The sequence below is a fragment of the Panthera tigris genome, chromosome C2, assembly GCF_018350195.1.
Source record: "Panthera tigris isolate Pti1 chromosome C2, P.tigris_Pti1_mat1.1, whole genome shotgun sequence".
Taxonomy (NCBI): domain Eukaryota; kingdom Metazoa; phylum Chordata; class Mammalia; order Carnivora; family Felidae; genus Panthera; species Panthera tigris.
Genome location: NC_056668.1, coordinates 11202722 through 11217121, shown reverse-complemented (window position 1 = coordinate 11217121; position 14400 = coordinate 11202722). Strand labels below are relative to the sequence as shown.

General features: G+C 42.9%; 1 pseudogene; it reads right to left on the bottom strand.

Moving 5' to 3' along the window:
- Window positions 1–11533: 11533 nt before the first annotated feature.
- LOC107180410 lies at window positions 11534–13462 on the bottom strand (annotated as a pseudogene).
- Between the last annotated feature and the right edge of the window lie 938 nt (window positions 13463–14400).

The window sequence follows — 14400 nt, the reverse complement described above, 5'->3', positions numbered from 1 at the left end:
TCGGAAAGAAAAATATACAACTCTCATTATATATAGATTATATCAGAGTATGTGTAAAATATCCAAAAGAACCTACAGGTATAGAAATGCAAAGGACCAAGAAGAGTAAAGCACTTTTTGAAATTCTCATTAAAAAATGTTTAATTCCAGGGTAATTAACATACAGTGATATATTAGCCTTAGGTGTAAAATATGGTGATGCAAAATTCCATACAGCACTCAGTGCTCATCAAGATAAGTGTGCTCTTTAATCCCCTTTATCTATCTCACCCACCCCCGACTCCCCTCCCCTCTGGTAACCGTCACTTTGTTCTCTATAGTGAAGAGTCAGTTTCTTGGGGCGCCTGGGTGGTTCAGCTGGTTAAGTGTCCAACTCTTGACTTCAGCTCAAGTCATGGTCTCACAGTTTGAGAATGAGCCCCATGTCAGGCTCTGTGCTGACAGCACAGAGGCTGCTTGGGATTCTCTCTCTCTCCCTCTCTCGGTGCCTCTCTCTCTCTCAAAATAAATAAATACACATTTTTTTAAAAAATCAAAGTTAAAAAAAAAGTCTGTTTCTTGGTTTGTCTCTTTTGGTTCTTATGTTCATTTATTTTGTTTCTTACATTCCACATATGAGTGAAATCATGTAATATTTGTCTTTCTCTGACTAGCTTATTTTGCTTATCGTTACACTCTTTAGACCTATCTATGTTGTTGCAAATGGTAAGATCCCATTTTTTATGGCTAAATAATATTCCATTGTGTATATTTACCACACCTTCTTTATCCATTCATCCATCGGTGGGCACTTGGTCAACTTCCATAATTTGGTTATGGTAAATAATGCTGCAATAAACATTGGGTTGCATATATCCTTTTGAATTTGTGTTTTCAAATTCTTTGGGTAAGTACCCAGTAGTGCAATTACTGGATCATATTTTTAATTTTTTGAGGAGCCACCATACTGTCTTCCACGGTGGCTGCACAAGTTTACATTTCCACCAACAGTGCACTAGGGTTCCCCTTTCTCCACGTCCTCGCTAACACCTGTCGTTTCTTATGTTTTTGATTTTAGCCGTTCTGACAGGTGTGAAGTAATATCTCATCGTGGTTTTGATTTGCATTTTTCCCTAACGATGAGTGATGTTGAGCATCTTTTTATGTGTCTGTTGGCCATCTGGATCTCTTCTTTGGAGAAATATCTATTCATGTCTTCTGCCATTTTCTATTGATTTTTTTTTTTTTTTTTTTTTTGGTGTGGAGTTGTATAAGTTCTGTATGTATTTTGGATTCTAACCCTTTATCAGATGTGTCATTTGCAAGTATCTTCTCCCATTCAGTGGGTTGTCTAGTTTTGTTGACCATTTCCTTGTCTTGCAGAGCTCTTTATTTTGTAGTCCCAAAATTTTTGCTTTTTTGTTTTCCTTGCCTCAAGAGACATCTAGCAAAATGTTGTTACAGCCAATGTCAGAGATGTTACCGCCTGTGCTGTCTTCTAGGATTTTTATTGTTTCAGATCTCACATTTAGGTCCTTAATCTATTTTGAGTTTGTGTATGGTGTAAGAAAGTGGTCCATTTTCATTCTTTTGCGTGTTGCTGCCCAGTTTTCCCAGCACCATTTGTTGAAGAGACTGTCTTTTTCACATTGTGTATTCTTGCCTCCTTTGTCAAAGATTAATTGACCATATAGTTGTGGGTTTATTTCTGGATTTCCTATCCTGTTCCATTGATCTATGTGTCTATTTTTGTACCAGTACCATATTGTTTTGATTACCACAGCTTTGTAATATAAATTGAAATCTGGAATTGTGATATATCTCCACTTTTGTTTTGCCTTTTCAAGATTGTTTTGGATATTCGGGTCTTTTGTGGTTCCATACAAATTTTGGAATTGTTTGTTCTAGTTCTGTGATAAATGCTTTTGATATTTTTATAGGGATTGAATGAAATCTGTAGGTTGTTATGGATGATATGGACATTTTAACAACATTTATTCTTTTAGCAAAGCACTCGTAAGAAGAATAATAACACAGAAGGATTTGCTCTATTGGATAATGAGTCATTATAGAACCAAGTAACTAAATACAAAAAAGAATGATTAAATACACCAAGATACAGGTAAATTATGGCATGTTGAGATGCTAAGGAGCAGTTTTAAAAAACAAAATAGATTTTTACATAGTGACAGTGGGGAGTTTTTGAAGACATATTATTACCTCCGAGAAAACTAAACAATTTGCGGGTTGCAGGATGATACACACAATATAGTACATTCATACCAAAACAAGACAGTACCATATACTTTTAGATATATGGTCATATATACATACACATAAGGAATAATTTCAGAAGTATCCATACCTAAAAATGGTGGTTGCCTATAGGGAGAGGGTTGAGTGCTGTTGGGAGAAGTTATAGGTATGATTTTGTATAACTAAAACAAACCAAAAAGAAGGGAGGGAGGGAGGAAGGGAAAAAGGGAGGATGGGAGGAAGGAAGGAAGGAAGGAAGGAAGGAAGGAAGGGAAGGAGGGAAGGATGGAGAGAGGACCAAGCTGAGAATTTTGAGTCAAGCCACTCAAGATCTTGATGGAGATGGTCTAGAATGGCTTCATATGGAATATTGTCTAGACATTTTTTCCTACTTCCACTGTTCTGCTAAGTCTCAAGAATTAGTTCCCTCCTTCCTTCCCCACTAGAAGGAAGTTCCCACTAGAATACAAGCTACATGAGGAGAGGGGTTTTGTCTAACTTTTTCACTGCCGTTATCTCTAGTGTTAACATGACGTCTGGCACATAGTAGGCACCAAGCAAAAACTAGTTCGATGGGCACTGAATAGATGTACTTAATGCTACTCTCTCAATAGCTTATTAAATGTTGCATCCAAAGTGACCAAGATGGTTACCTGTATTTATTATGAATTATATAAATTTATATATCATATTAAATATGATACTAACTCAACAACAAGAATGATGTGTTACTTTTATATGGTATATTTGCCAAAGGCTGACTATGTACCACACATTGCTGAGCCTGGGTGATAAAAAATATTCTTATCTTAAGGAGCAGGTGTGTGTGTGTGTGTGTGTGTGTGTGTGTGTGAAAGAGAATACAGGCCAGTAAATTATGTCACCACACTGCATAGTAAATACAATCACAGAGGTAAACACAGGTGCTGGGGCATAGAGGAAGGGCAGGTCAATCCGGAGGAGTTGGGGTGGGGTGTTAGGGAAAGCTTTCGAGGAGCCGAGAGAGCACAAGTGACTTAGGAAGAGCACATTTATCCAAAGAAACGGAGAAGCCTATACAAGTCTGGGAAGCAACTCATCAAAGGCAGGGACGTGCAAGGTCATGGATAGGACTACATGGTAAAAGGCAGGGATGCATTGAGAGATTAAACTGGATATGTATGGAAGAGCCATTCACAGGTGACCTTGAACTTCACTGAATATTATATCGCTGTGTTTGTTCTCTTTCTCAATGCATACCTACTGCTGGCACGGTGCCTGTCAGATAGTAGGACCTCAGTAAGTATCTGCCGAATGAGTAAATGAATCAAAGGATCTGGAATGTTACCTTGTAGCATCCCTTGCTCCAGGAGCCAGCTAGACTTTGAAATAGAGAAGTGACCTGATTAGATGGACATTTGAGAAGGAGCACTCTGGGAGCCACAGAGGGAAAGAAGGAAGACTTGGGTCAGTGAGGAGTGATCCCAGGAGTCAATTCGAGGACCCCGGAGGGAGGTGGGTCAGAAGGAAGGGGTGGATTTGAAAACTACTTGGCGACTGATTGGATGGGAGGGAAGAAGTAAGGGCATGCCTGGGAGGGTTGCCTTTCTGGCCTAAGACCTGGCTGTTTCGTGGTACTACTCACAGGACGAGGGGCTGGGGCGGGTGCAACCCAAAGGGGGAGATGCCGGGTTCACCTGGACTCCTGCGTCTGAACTGCATTTGGAATTCCAGACTGGAATGTGGGCCTGGAGCCCAACAGAAAGGTCTGGGCCGGGGGAAGATACAGATGCCAGCGGGGTCTGGGCCGTGGAACCCAACCGCACAAGGAGAGAGCTCAGGGAGGGAGGTGCGGTCGTCCTGATGGCATGGGAAAGGAAGAAATGGAGAGGTGCCCCAAAGCCTGCTAGATGCTAGCAGGTGGTGCTGGAACCAGAATTATGGTTTGAAGGAACCAAATTCAAACATACAAGGACCTTGCCATTGGACATAATTGAAACATGAAAGAATGTCCAGTAAGACTGTACATCGAAAGGATACAATCCAGGATGGCTGAGGCAGGCAGCCTGGAACCAAGCAGGGAGCAGGTGCTGGAACTCTCTTTTTATATGATGCTCTAAGTGAGGTGGGGGCGAGGTGGCTTCCAGGAGCCATCGGGGTGGGGTGCATTCTGTCCTTCAGTAACTTTCCATGCCACCTGCCAGGTGATTAGAGCTTCTCCTTTAAATGTTACACCCCTAGGATTGTGGCCTTCACCTGTCCTTCTCCTGTAATTCACTGCTATATAGCACTCGAGCAATCAGCTGCTCAGGGCGGTGCAGCTCTGGGGAGGCCTGGGAACACGACATCCGCACACGGGCAATTACACATCGACTTATTACTCACATTCTTTGGCACAGATTTTCACATAAATCAGGCGTTTCCCGTCATCCCCAGGTCCTCTTCCTAGAACCTCTGACCTCTCACCCGAGCCCTGGGGAAGTCACGTTGCAGTTTCTGGGGTACTGAGAGCAGAGGGTCCTTGCTCTTTGGACCTCAGTTTCCCCTGCTTCTGATTCTAATCTGCTCCACACTGCCGGCACGCCCTTTGGAAAAAACAGTGGCAATAGACCTAAGGAGCCATAAATGATTCAAGGCGTCCTACTTTGGGATGCCAACCAAAGGAAGCATTCCTAATTGCAGAAAAATCCGATGCAGAAGGATGTTCATCTTGGAATTAGCTATAAGAACGAAGAGTGAAAAAGTGTGAACCAGAATGTCCAAAAGGGGATGATTAAGTGGACAACAGCATTTCCTTGGGTAGAATATAATGTAACAGTGTTTAATACTAGTTACAAAGGTCAGTTAAGAACATGGAAACGAGGGGCGCCTGGGTGGCTCAGTCGGTTAAGCGTCCGACTTCGGCTCAGGTCATGACCTCGCAGTTTGTGGGTTCGAGCCCCACGTTGGGTTCTGTGCTGACGGCTCAGAGTCTGAAACCTGCTTCAGATTCTGTGTCTCCGTCTCTCTGACCCTCCCCCATTTGTGCTCTCTCTACCAAAAATAAATAAAATGTAAAAAAAATAAAAATTAAAAAAAAGAACATGGAAATGCTAACGATTACATACCAAGAAGAAAATAGAACACAGAAATATATATACAGCATGATTAAAACTATGTAAATAAAAACACACACATAGGAAGTTTAGAAACAAACCTCTAAAATGTCAACAGTGGCTGGGTTTGCACTGTGGGATTTGGGGCATTTTTTGTTCCTGTTTCCCAAATTTTCTGTAATGAGATTTTATTGATCTTACAATGGGAAAATGCATATAATAAAAATAACTTTTTAAAACCCTGAAACCTAATTTGACAGCGACCTTGTTTCCTCAGGTTTTCAAGGACAAGACTGCCCTGGTCCTCCCTCTGCCCCTCTCTGTCCTCTGTGGCCTGGGCTCTATCTGCTGAGCTGGGGAAGTTCACGGAAGCAGGCTGGGGCTTTCTGGCAGGCCCTCCACTGGGAACCAGACCCTCTCCCTGCTCATTTCCACAGCCTGCCCTTGATACTGGTCATGAAGGCGTTGAGGTGGGCTCACAAGTGTAGGCGCTCAGCCTCCTGCGGGCCCCTCTGGCTGAGTGCCCCACCCTGGCATGCCAAGAGTGAACTTGTAGGCCGTGGGGAAATAACACCATCAAAGACAGGGGGAAATTGCCAGACAGCTGGCCCAGGGAGGCATATGAGCCATGACAGGGTGACCATCCTGAAAGAGTTCAGGGGCCAGTCTCTGGCACCTGCGAGGTCTTCCAACAAGAGCAGAGGGAGGAAAGGGAGGGGGTGGGGGGGGTGGCATACGGGACTTTGGCTGCAGGAACAGGACAGCCGGCATGGGTTATAGCTGACTCTCCACAGGATAGATTCGTAGGAAGAAAAACTCCAGTGGTGTTGCAATATTATTGTTCTGCCCAGCTGTGGATCCAGGAGTAGAAAATGCCACGTTTTCCCACCCCACACTAGGATGGAAAGGCCAGCATCCTTATCCTAAGGTTCAAGCTGTCTTCAAATACTCCCTGGAATGTTTATGTTTAGGGATCCATGGGGAGAATGAGGCTGAAAAGGCAAGGGGTGTGGGGGCAGAAATGGGAGACACCCATGTCCCAAATGGACCCCCTGGCCCCAGGTCTAAGGCTCCTCAAGCCCTCCAGCTCAGACCCTTTTCCCTCTATTCTCCCTCCCTAGGGACTCAACCTAGCCAAAGACTTCAGCTCCTACCCATACAGGGACTCATAGGTTGATATTTGCATTCCACCCTCTAGACAAAATCCTTACCTTGTCCTGCTAACAAATATTTGTTGGGTGCTCTCTATGTGTCAGCCGCTATACCAGGGGCCAGGATCCAAGAGCAATTTGACCACATCCCTGCTCTCGGGAGCTTGCATTCTGCTGATGGTTCAAAGGCACCTCAAACCCATCATGTGCTAAAGGCTGACACTTAGAGAGCCAGGCACAGTTGCAGACATTTTATGTGTACAGGCACACCTTGTAGATATCGTGGTTTCAGTTCCAGACCATCAAAATAAAGTGAATATTGCAATAAAGCAAGTCAATGGATTTTTTGGTTTTCCAGTGCACACAAAAGTTATGTTTATACTACACTGGGGTCTCTTAAGTAAGCAATAGCATTGTGTCTTAAAAAAAATGATGTATATACCGTCCTTAAAAATACTTTCATTTAGAAAATGCTAACCATCATCTTAGGTTTCAGCAAGATGCAATCAGCGAGCCCGTCACCGTAACAAATACCATGAAAAAGTTGGAAATATGGTGAGATTACCAAAATGTGACACAGAGACAGGAAGTGAGCAATTGCCGTTGGAAAAATGGTGCCAATAGACTCGCTCGATGCCAGGTTGCCACAAACCTTCAATTTGTAAGAAACGCAATATGTGCAGAGCACAATAAAGTGAAGCACAATAAAATGAGATACGCCTGTATAAATATGTTTTATCTTCACAACAGCCCTGTGACCTAAAGCTATTACTTTCCTCGTTTTCAGACATGAAAACCGATAGAGAGGTTAAGGGACTCGCCTGATGTTGCAATGCTGCTGAGTGTGGGGCTGGGCTGGGGCTTGGCAGCCTGATTCTCGGTGCCCCACTCTCACTCCAAACATCCTGGCTTTTGCCCCAAACAAGAATTGTGACTTCCCTCTCACGCTGTCTCCCTAAATGTCATCAGTATCTATCCAATGACATAAAACAAAAGCCCAGGCATGCTGTTGACCCCCTCCTCACGCTCACCCTCCACATCCATCCGATCACCAAGCCTTGCCGATTACACTTTTGAAGTTGTTCTTCCAGAGGCAGAAAGGTCACCATGGTGCTTTTGGTCACCATTGCATCCCCAGTCCTCAGCACATATAATGACCACTCCACAGTGAGTGAATCAATGAACTCACACTCATGTTGGCCTGGGGGGATGCAATCCTCTACCTCTGGATGCATCTCTTTGGTCTGGATGGAGAATGAGCATTCCAGGAGCAAGTCATGACTGAGATGGAATAGCTTGCTAGGTTTGGTAGATGGGAGCCAAAGCAGTTGATTTAGATAAACAAATAAACAAGCAGAGGCATAAATGCAAAGATTCCAGCACCTGAGGTGGAGAGCACATTCACACAACCTGCTTCTGTTTCCTGTCTCTGCCATCAGAATACATGGCAAACTAGTTATTGAATACTTCCCACGTGGCAGATTTCCCCATGTTTTCCACATACATCATGAAATCCTTGCCACAACCCTATGCCTCAGGTATGATTATGTTACAGATGGGGAAACTAAGGCTCTGAGCATTCAGTTACTTGGTCAAGGTCACACAGCCATGAAGCAGCAGGACCTGGGTTTGGATCCAGGCAGTCTGGCTTGGGCTCCATATCCTTAGCCACCAAACTCTACTCCCCCCAAGCAGCCATCTTTGGTGAGACCTGCCCTGTCTGCAGCTTCCGAGGACGGCTCTTTCCTGAGGACTAAGTGTTTGCATTTCATGGCTACACTGTTGTGGATTCAAGATGGATTTCATATGAAAGATGAGTGTCAGTGTTGTTGGTCACTTGAACTCAGCATGTTTGTCCTCAGGACATTCCGGCTATGGGCTAGCCATCTTCCAAGTGGGCACGGAGAACCAGACAGCACTTGTGTCCAGAGAGACAAGATGGGGTGGGGAGAAGGGGGAGGCAGGGTCAGATGGTTCATGAGCAGAGCAGAGACAGATACATGTAGTCCCAGAGAAACCAAAAATGTCACATCTAGCTCCTCAGGAGCCCCAGATCCTATCCCAGAATCTAGGAGATAGTCTGGAATCCTGCAATAAATCCCTGTTTTTGCCTGTTCACTGCCATGATTACAAAATGGTGGCCAATGAGATAGGCAAAAATATAAAATATGGAGTATTGCAGAAAGCATTCAAATAACCCTAATCTTACAGCTGCAATCTGCCATGTGTATGTATGGGTGTGAATCTGTATGGGGTATGTCTACTCAAATCAAGTGATAAGAAGTTGAAAGAAGATACAATTAAAATACGTTGAGGGAGAAACTTGAGAGCCACCCAGAAAACACAGAAGACCGTGTTACGAAATTAGATTCTGGGTTAAAGGTGTGGGCACAGAGCTTCCTTTGGACAGGACAAAGTCAAACTCCAGTATCCCAACTGGTATATCCAGCTTCTCAGGTAGAGTCATTCTGGACGTACCAAGCACCCACATCCAGGTCCTGCCTTCACTTCTCTACCAAGAACTTGAACCTGTAACTACTTCAAAATCCTGAATCTTCCACTGCTAGATTCAGATGGCCTACGGCAGCAAATCTTCTTCTCTTGGTTGGGTAAGTAAGTTTGTAACCTGAAGAAAATGCACAGATCAGTATAGATGGTGAGCTGAGCTAGGACCAGAGTATTGCTACTTTTTCTGTTTTAACATCTTGGAATTTGGAATGCATTCTGCAATCTGTGGCATCAATTTTAAATGGTGATATTATTACAAATCGAAGACATCTTAGATCCCATGAAATATGGCGTCCCTTTCGTGGTAACAGCAGAAACAAGTGTTGAATCATCATTATAATCTATGTGTTACTTAGAGAACTTGAAACATTGAAGAAAATCGAACATATGAGAAAACCGAGCTTTTGGACTTGCAATTTGAATTTGAAACGTTTAAGAAATTACAATTAATTGAGTTTGTAGGAAGTCTTTGAATGTTGTATTATTGGGGAACAATCTAACCCCAAAGTACAATTGCTCAAAGATGACAGAAGTTTGTTCACTCTCATGTAACAGTCAAGTAGTAAGGGGTCCAAAGCTGTAAGCCAAGCAGCTTTGCTGTGTGAGGTCTGGGGAATGGATTCCTTTTCTCCTTTGGCTCTGCCATTGCCTGTGTTCTCTTCCTCAGCATGGTTGATGTTTGCTCACCACCACATCCCAGGGAAGTGGGAAAGAAGTGGGTCCACGGCAAGTGTCTTAAGGGAGATGATCTGGTTGTAGTATATATCATATCTACTTGCATCCCATTGGTCCAGACTTAGTCACATGGCCACGGCTGTCTGCAAAATGTAGTCTATTGTTGGGTGGACATATGTCCAGCTAAAGCTCAGAGGTTTTAACTAAAGGCAAAGAGGGGAGCATTAATACTAGAAAACAGTTGATAGTCATCCACCATGAATCTTAAGAAACTCCATTCCCTGGGTTTATGAAATTTTAATAATTACTTAAAGGCCTAGAAAAATTTTGCTTGTTAGTTTTATAAGTTTGCCACATCAGATGTTTGAAGTGTTTTAGAAAGCCTTATATTTTAATTTTAAATGCACTTAAAATGTTTCAGAGACTTAAATCATAAGCTTATAAATAGGGTTAATTACTTAGGACAACTTACTACTTAAATTGAGTTAATTCAACATTAATCAGAGAAAAAATGAAAGTGATTAATATTATTTCCATATAAAAATTACTAGACATAAATAAGGGTAGGAGTTGTGAATTAAACATAAAGCCTTTGGAAGAACCTAGGTTTTAAAATGTTACAACTTTTCAGATTGGCCTCTTTTACTTAGTAATATGCATTTAAATTTCTTTCATGTCTTTTCATGCCTTGATAGCTCATTTCTTTTCATTGCTGAATAATATTCCAGTCTTTGGATATACTATACTTTCTTTATCCACTCACCTGCTGAAGAACATCTTGGTTGTGTCCGAGGTTTGGCCATTATGAGTAAAACTGCTACGCACATCCACATGCAGGTGAATGTGTGTGGACATAAGTCTTTAACTCCTTTGGGTAAATACCAAAGAGCACGATTGCTGGATCATACAGTAAGAGTATGTTGAGTTGTGTAAGAAATTGCGAAACTGTCCTTCAAAATGACTGTACCATTTTGCATTCCTATAGCATTAAATGAGAGTTCCGGTGGTTCTAAATCCTCACCAGCATTGTGTGTTGTCAGTGTTCTGGATTTCGACCATTCTAATAAATGTGTAGCATTACCTCATTGTTGTTTCAATTTGCATTTCCCTGATGATGTATGATGTGGAAAATCTTTTCATGTGCTTATTTGCCATGTGTATATCTTCTTTGGTGAGGTATCTGTTAAAATCTTAACCCTGACCCCCCCCCCCCGTTTTTTTGGTATCACCGAGTTTACCCAATATTGATAGAATACAAATTACATGCGACACACTGATTTTAGTATTACAGAATTTAACCTTTTTATTTTATTTATTTATTTATTTATACTGTTACTCTTTGCTTATCTGTTCTAAGCTATGATATGTTGCACCAACAGATCCCCTTTCCCCATAGCTTTTTACTATGTTCTTAAATAGATGACGTCTCTCCCTCAGACAAGGTGAAAAGAATTCCCATCCAGAAAAAAAATGTTAACCCAAATTCTGAGTTTTGACATAAGGTAACACCAGAAATAGGTTATGGGCAACTCTTAATCTTTTACCTGAAGAGTACTGCATGAAGTTACAGTGTTGACCAAAAGAAGACACGGTTTTCTCATTAAACCTTTGTTTTAATGGGTCTTGAAGTTCAGGGACAGATTTTTGATCAAGTTGTTTCCATTAAAAAGTACTCATTAAAAAAAAACTAATAACTGAAAACTGCCACATTTACACACAAAACAAATGGTCCGCAGAACATTTTCCTTTCCTTCTGAAGGTTTTACGATGCATTGTTATCATTCACCAGTCTTTTACTATTAAAATTAAATGGATAATGGACATAAAGGGTTCTGAGACCATTCTTTCACCACTGATTAAGACTGGGGTGGCAGGTATTGAGAATAATATTCATTCAGGCCTCTGAGCTTTCTGGGCAGACGTGGTGACCTTGCCAGTTCCAGCTGCCTTCTTGTCCACTGCTTTGATGACACCCACAGCAACCGTCTGTCTCCTGTCAGGAACAGCAAAATGGCCCCAAAGAGGCTAACCAGAGAAGCTCCCAACACACTAGGCTTGCCAGCAACCATATCAACGATGCCAGCATCACCAGATTTCAAGGACATGGAGCCACCTTCCAGCCTTTTTCCAGAACAACGATCAATCTTCTCCTTCAGCACAGCAAACTTGTAGGCAACGTGAGCCGTGTGACCATCCAGCACAGGTGCGTATCCAGAAATGATTTGGCCTGGATGGTTCAGGATAATCACCCGAGCTGTGAAGACAGCTGCTTCCATTGGTGGGTCATTTTTACTGACTCCAGCCACATTGCCATGACAAACATCTCTGGCAGATACGTTCTGGGCGTTGAAACCCACAGTGTTCCCAGGAAGAGCCTCACTCAAAGCTTCGTGGTACATTTCAACAGGCTTTCCTTCAGCTGTAGCATTGATTGGATCCAAGGTGACCACCATGCCGGGTTTGAGAGCACCAGTTTCCACTTGGCCCACACGGACAGTACCAATACCACCAATTTTGTATATATCCTAGAGAGGCAGATGCAAGGGCTTGTCAGTTAGATGAATTGATGGCAGAATGCAATCCAGAACTTCAAGCAGTGTGGTTCCACTGGCAGTGTCATCTTTACAGGTGACTTACCATCCCCTTGAACCAAGGCATGTTAGCACATGACTCCAGCACATTGTCACCATTCCAACCAGAAGCTGACACAAACGCTACTGTGTTGGGTTTGTAGCCAATTAAAAAAAATTTTTTTTAACATCTATTTATTTTTGAGAGACAGAGCATGGGTGGGGGAAGGACAGAGAGAGAGAGAAGGAGACGCAGAATCTGAAGCAGGCTGCAGGCTCTGAGCAAGCTGTCAGCACAGAGCCCGATGCGGGGCTTGAACCCACAAAGTGTGAGATGGTGACCTGAGCAGAAGTCGGACGCTCAACCGACTGAGCCGCCCGGGCACCCCTGCCAGTTTTATTAATGTAGGTGCTGACTTCCTTAATGATTTCCTCGTATCTCTTCTGGCTATAGGGTGGCTCAGCGGAATCCACTTCGCTAACATCAACAATTAGTTGTTTCACACCTATGTGTAAGCCAGAAGGGCATACTCATGGGTTTGCCCTTTCTTGGAGACACCTGCTTCAAATTCACCAACACCAGCAGCAACAATCAGGACAGCACAGTCAGCCTGAGATGTGCCTATAATCACATTTTTTATACATGTATTTTATAAAGTCTCTGTGTGCTGAGACATCAGTGATGCCCACATAATACTTGCTGGTCTCGAATTTCCACAGGGAGCTATGAACGGTGATACCCCGTTCATGTTCAGCTTTCAGTTTCTCCAAGACCCAGGCATACATGAAGGAGCCCTTTCCCATCTCAGCAGGCTCCATCTCAAATTTTTTGAGAGTTCTTTTGTCAGTCCCACCACATCTGTAGGTCAGATGACTGGCAGTGGCAGCCTTAAATCGACGTGTCCAATGACAATGACGTTGATATGAGCCTTTTCCTTTCCCACTTTGGTTCAGGTTTAGTGGTGGTTTTCACGACACCTGTGTTCTTGCGAAAAAGATTTTGGCCTATTTTTAAATCAGGTTGTTCTTTCTTTCATGGATTGTGCTTTTCGGGTTGTAACTACAAAGGCTACATCCTGTATCATTCCACTTACGTTACATTCTGGAAAAGGCAAAATCGTGAAGGTAGTTAAAAGACCAATGATTGCCAGAAGTTAGCGAGGACAGAAGGATGAATAAGTAGAGAACAAAAGATGTTTAGGGAAGTGAAAATACTCTGTACGATACTGTAACAGGTAATACCTGTCATTATACATTTGTCCAAACCCACAGAATATACAACCCCAGGAGTGAACTATATCCATGAAAACTACGGACTTGGGGTGATGATGTGTCAATGTGGGTTCATCAACGGTAACAAATGTACTACTCTGGTGTGGGACTTTGATCATGGGGGAGGCCATGCAAATGTGGGGGTAGGAGGGTTTATGGGCAACCTCACTACCTTCTGCTTAATTTTGCTGTGAACCTGAAACTACTCTAAAAAATAAAGTATTTTAAAAAATAATATAACTTTGACAACTTGAGTAATAGTTAAAACAAGTAACTAGAGGCGACCCTCTGTACATCAAAGCCTTCTTCAGGTATTAAATATCTCGAGTGATACGCTTAAGAGCTTTTGGATGGGTTTCAGTTACAACCAAAACAGTCTTGAGGCAGACATAGTTTCTTCCCCAGCCGCATTGCATCATGCTGCTAACTTGAGTGTCACCGACCTCATAGCTACATTTTTAAACTTCATTTCGCTCATGACAATCCTCCACGTATGAATGGGTGGAGGATATGCCTGTTGAGATGCCTGTCTAGCCTTCCCTTCGCTGGAAGCTATTTTTCCCTGCCTGTAACCCTCTAAACCTACGGGGCTCAGAGGTAGCTGCTGGCTGTCATAAAGATAAGATTTGACCTATTCTTTTTTTAAAAAATTAAAAAAAAATTTATTTTAGAGAGAGCAGGGGAGAGGGGCAGAGAGAGAGAGAGAATTACAAGCAGGTTCCATTCTCAGTGCAGGGCTCCAGGCAGGGCTTGATCCCACAACCCGGGCATCATGACCTGAGCCTAATTCAAGAGCCGGACGCCTAACTCACTGAGCTACTTAGGAGCCCCTTGGCCTACTCTTTAGACCTGGCCGATTGGCCCAAGGTGGACCACTAACCCAACCAAGGCTAATAAACATGGCAATTGAAGGAG